This window comes from Chenopodium album, chromosome 4 (genome assembly GCF_948465745.1).
Source record: "Chenopodium album chromosome 4, dcCheAlbu1.1, whole genome shotgun sequence".
Taxonomy (NCBI): Eukaryota; Viridiplantae; Streptophyta; class Magnoliopsida; order Caryophyllales; family Amaranthaceae; genus Chenopodium; species Chenopodium album.
Window position 1 is genome coordinate 45,490,257 of NC_137837.1, and position 4,821 is coordinate 45,495,077.

Below are 4,821 nucleotides of genomic sequence, written 5' to 3' on the forward strand. Positions count from 1 at the left end.
TTGGCAAAGAGTGGAGGTGTTCTTTCAGCCGTTGAAAGGCCGCCTCAGCCTCATTTCCCCATTCAAATCTGGTCTTCTTCCTGATTGCTTGGAAGAAGTAAAGGCATTTGTCACCTGACCGGCTGAGGAATCTCCCCAGAGCAGCCAGGCAACCGGTTAGTCTCTGTGCTTCCTTGACAGTGCGGGGTGACTTCATGTCAATCACCGCCTGTATCTTCTCAGGGTTAGCCTCTATCCCCCTTTGATCAATCAGGAATCCGAGAAACTTCTTAGACTCAACACCAAAGACGCATTTCTTAGGATTCAACATGACCTTATGCCGCCTGAGTGTGTTGAAGGTTTCTCGGAGATCAGCAAGGTGATCCGCCTGCTGTTTGGATTTGACTATCATGTCGTCAATGTATGCCTCTACATTCCTCCCAATCTGATTAATAAAGACAGTATTAATCATCCGTTGGAACGTAGCCGACGCATTTTTCAAGCCAAACGACATCACCGTGTAACAGAATAGCCCCTGATCAGTGACGAAGGCCGTCTTTTCTTGATCTTTCTTCCACAGGGGTATCTGATGGAAGCCGGAGTAGGCATCCATAAAACTCATCAAGGCATGCCCGGCTGTTGAATCGACCAGACTGTCAATCTTAGGAAGCGGATAACTGTCCTTGGGACATGCCTTGTTGAGATCTGTTTAATCAACACACATCCGCCAGGTACCATTCGGCTTCTTTACAAGCACAACATTCGCCACCCAGTCGGGGAAATTACACGGCCGAATGAACCCAGCATCCAACAGCTTTTTTACTTCGGCAGCTGCCGCCTGACTTCTTTCCTCACAGTGATTTATTTTCTTTTGCCGGATGGGCTTCTTTTTAGGGTCCACGGCGAGTTTGTGGACAGCAAGATCCGGGCTGACGCTTGGCATCTCTTCCACTTCAAAGACAAAAATGTCTTTGAATTCTTTCAGCAAAAGGTAGGGGTGTTAAAAAAAACCCGACTCGGTTGTCCCGTCCCGATTTCCCGATGACCCGCAAAAAACCCGATGGGAAATTAGCATTTTTTTCTGTTTTTTTCGGGTCGGGTACCCGTCCCGTGAAAACAACAATTTCGTGGGCCGGGACATGGGACAAGCTTTGCTATTCTCGGGTACCCGGATACCCGTTAAAAAAAAATACTCCCCCAACCAGCCAGCCCACTTAGACTTAGGGTTTCATTTTCTCAATTCTCACTCCAAAAAAAAGCCACCATCAGTAAAATTCTTCTCTCTTATTCCTCTTTCTTGCGCCTCATCTCCTCCCTCAAAAAATCATCTCAATCAATTCCTCACTCAAAATTCAACTCGATTCATCCTCAAAATTCAGTTATCTCAGGTTAGTTTTATATTTGTACTATTTTTCGTGGTATTTTTGTAGTTTTTTCATGGTATTTACTTTAGTTTTTATCAATCTAATTATTTTCTTTAACACCAATTGCTAGATCTAAACATTTCATGCTAGTCCTGCTCAGTTTCATCGGTTATATCATTCTTCTCACCGCCTGAGGTTAGTTTGTTGTAATTTTTGTTCATTATAATTTGTTGCATTGTTAATTATGGATGGGTATTTTCAATTTTTCATGGGTTATTGAATTTTGATTGTGAATGGGTTGTTGATTTGGGTATAAAACTAATTTGAGTTGATTTTGTGTTGGTTTGATTTATTTTTTACTTACTGTTTTTCATCCTAATGTGGAATAAGCATGGGTTATTGTTTTTTTTTTTCACTTTTTGTTATTTCGTATGAATTTTTTTTCCAACTTCCTGTTTCTGGTTTATCATTCTGATTTTTTCATATTGTTTTATCATTTTAAATTTTCTGTTTTCATTCTTATTTTTCTATTTTATCAACCTGTTATCATTTATATTTTCAGTTTTTAATTTTATTTTTCTGTTTTCATTATTTCCTGTTTTTATTTTTATTATTCTTTTTTTTTCACTGTTTTCATTTTTTCACCTGTTTTTATTTTTATTATTCTTTTTTTGTATGTGGAATTCTGTTATTAATTTTATTATTCTGTTGATTTGATTTTTTTATAAAATTTGGAAGATAAGGTGATTTTGTAATGTGATATGTAATTATTCTATTGCATTATTTGTCTTTTGTAGGAATGAAGACTTGATTATGGAACAACCGATGATTGTTATTGATGAGACAATTGAAATATCGGATCTCACAAGTGAATGAATTGAAGCCCTCCCATTTCGTTTGTTGTGTGGCTAACTTGCTTTGTACCATTATTTGTATTTTATATGTTTTAAAGTCATGTAATTAAAGACTCAAAAACTTTGTATTCTCTTAAACTCTTTGAATTTTTAGTATTGCATGATATAAATTGCAAGTATTGCAGGTTAGTTTTTACAAAATTACAGCAGGTTTTTTTTTTTTAAAAAAAAATATTAGAGCAGGTTTTTTAAAAAAAAATATTAGAGCAGTTTTTTTTTAAAAAAATATAAGTACATAAGATTTTTAGTGAAAAAATATTCAGCTGGTTTTTAGTTTTTACAAATGAAAATAACCAACATCACCAGATTTAAGGTTAAAAAAAGTGATTAAAAAAATATAAAAAATCCGGGTACCCGTGTCCCGTCCCGGATAATTCAGGTACCCAGTATCCGGGTACCCGAAGAATCCGGGTCGGGACACGGGACGACTTATTAATTACCCGAAGATCCGGGTACCCGGGTCTTCGGGTACCCGAATATCCGGGTACCCGGATTTGAACACCCCTAGCAGAAGGTGCAAGTCTGCACCTAACTTAGCAAAAGCAACCGTCCTAACCTTCACAGTACGCTCCGGACGACTGTCGTCCAGAGGTATGTCAATATGTTCACCAGCCGGTTGGGGACGGAGCTCATCTGACCGTTCACCGGTCAGTGATTGCTATTTTTTCTCCTTCTTCACCTCCACCAGGTGCCTTTATTTTCTTTCCGGTGGCTGGTGGGGCAGGCGCTGGGTCAGCATCCTTGACATTGTCAAGGTCTATTGGTTCCTGGCCGCCTGGGGTTACAGTGTCTCTGACGGCTGAGAGATAGCACTCTCGAGCCGTCTTCTGATCCCCATTCAGGGAACCAACAATGCCATCATCCTTCTCATACTTGATGAGCATGAGAGATGGGATGATTACTGCCTTGGCTACATTGAGGGTTGGCCTGCCAAGGATAATGTTGTCGTCCTTGGCCCTTCTCTCCCAGCCGGATGGGTAAGTCAATTCTTCCGGCTGGGTAGACCATCCCACCCCCAAAACCAACCAAGGGGTGGGTGACCGGATGCATGCTGCTGACATTGTATTTCAGCTTTTGCAAGCACCGGAGGCTGATGATGTCTGATGAGCTGCCGGTGTCAATAAGGATTCTTCCAACCAGTTGGTTGGCAACCTTACATTCAATGACGACCGGGTCATCATGCGGACGGCGGACGCTGCCCCTGTCCTTCTCAGTGATCAAGACGTCTGGGAAGGAGGTGCTTGCAGACGCCTGCTCATCATCATCCTTGTCCATCTTTCGAAGATGGCTCTTGGTGCCCCGGATGGTAGGGCCACCACAGGAAAACCCGCCTGCTATTGTGTAGACCGGCTCCTTGTCGGTATCCGAGCTACTGGCAGGCTGGGGGGTAGTCTTAGAGGACTGACCCTTATTCTTCTTCTTTGCCCCGGCTGGGGACTTAGAAATATAGGACTTCAGCATTCCTTTGTCAGCCAGACGGTCCAACGCCCTTTGAAGACTGAAACAGTCGTTGGTGTCATGGCCAACTTCCTCATGGTATTGGCAAAATTAATTTTTGTTCCTTGATTGAATGGAACTTTTCATTAGATTCGGCTTCTCTAGGGACAGCCGGTCCTTAATTTCCATGAGGATGGAATTGCAGTCCTTGTTAAACTCGTACTTGGGGACGTACGGTTTAAACTCTTTCTTCTTCTTCTGGGACGGCTGGTCAGAATCACTAACCGCCTAGATTTCTTTTCTCTTTTTGCTCTCTTCTTTCTTTTTAGCCGGCTGAGCAGGCCGGTGGTCTTTCTGCTTGTCGGACTTCTTAGAATCCGACTGGCTACCAGGCGAGCAGAGGTCGGTAGCTTGAATGTAGCTTTCCGCCTCCCTCAGGGCCGCCTGTAGGGTGAAAGCCCCTTTTCTGACTAGGTCGAACTTAAAGGTCGACCCGTCTCTCAGACCTTTGAAAAAGTCTGTAAAAGCTACCTCATCAGACAGTCCCTGAATCTGAATTCTGATCAGATTGAACCGCCTGACATATGAGCGCAGCCCTTCTCTCTTTCCCTGCTTTACAGTGCTCAAATCAAGGCTTGTTTTATTAGCAAGGATGTTCATTGAGAAGTTAGAAGCAAACAGGAAGGCTAGCTTCCTGAAGCTATCGATGGACCCGGCTGGCAGATTACCAAACTATTGTTGGGCAATGCCCTTCAATGTAGCCGGGAAACATCGACACCAAGTGGCATCATCCAACCCCTGCAGATACATGAGGTTGGTGTAAGCCATGAGGTGGTCTTCCGGATTGGTGGTACCATCATAGGTACCAACCAATACATTCTTAACCTTGGCCGGCTGGGCCGCCTCGGTTATCTCCCGGGTGAACGCAGAAGGCTGTTCACCCAGGCGCAGCAGACGAAGCTGCCAGTCCAATGGCTGGACATTTGGATATGCCGCCTGACCTCCAAAGAAGGCCGGCTGCATGAAGTGAGGAGGATACTGTCCGTAAGCCTGAGTAGGCACATACGGTACAACTCCAATCATGTGAGGGCCAGAATGGACGGTATTACCGCCTGTCTGGCTCTCAT

At 43.3% G+C, this 4,821-nt stretch overlaps 1 long non-coding RNA gene across 1 annotated transcript; it reads left to right on the forward strand.

The window, feature by feature from the left end:
• Window positions 1-1,215: 1,215 nt before the first annotated feature.
• Window positions 1,216-2,335, forward strand: LOC145626973 (uncharacterized). Its single transcript, XR_014111229.1, has 3 exons — window positions 1,216-1,367; window positions 1,474-1,538; window positions 2,141-2,335. It is a non-coding gene; the product is annotated as an uncharacterized LOC145626973 (long non-coding RNA).
• The last annotated feature ends 2,486 nt before the right edge of the window (window positions 2,336-4,821 follow it).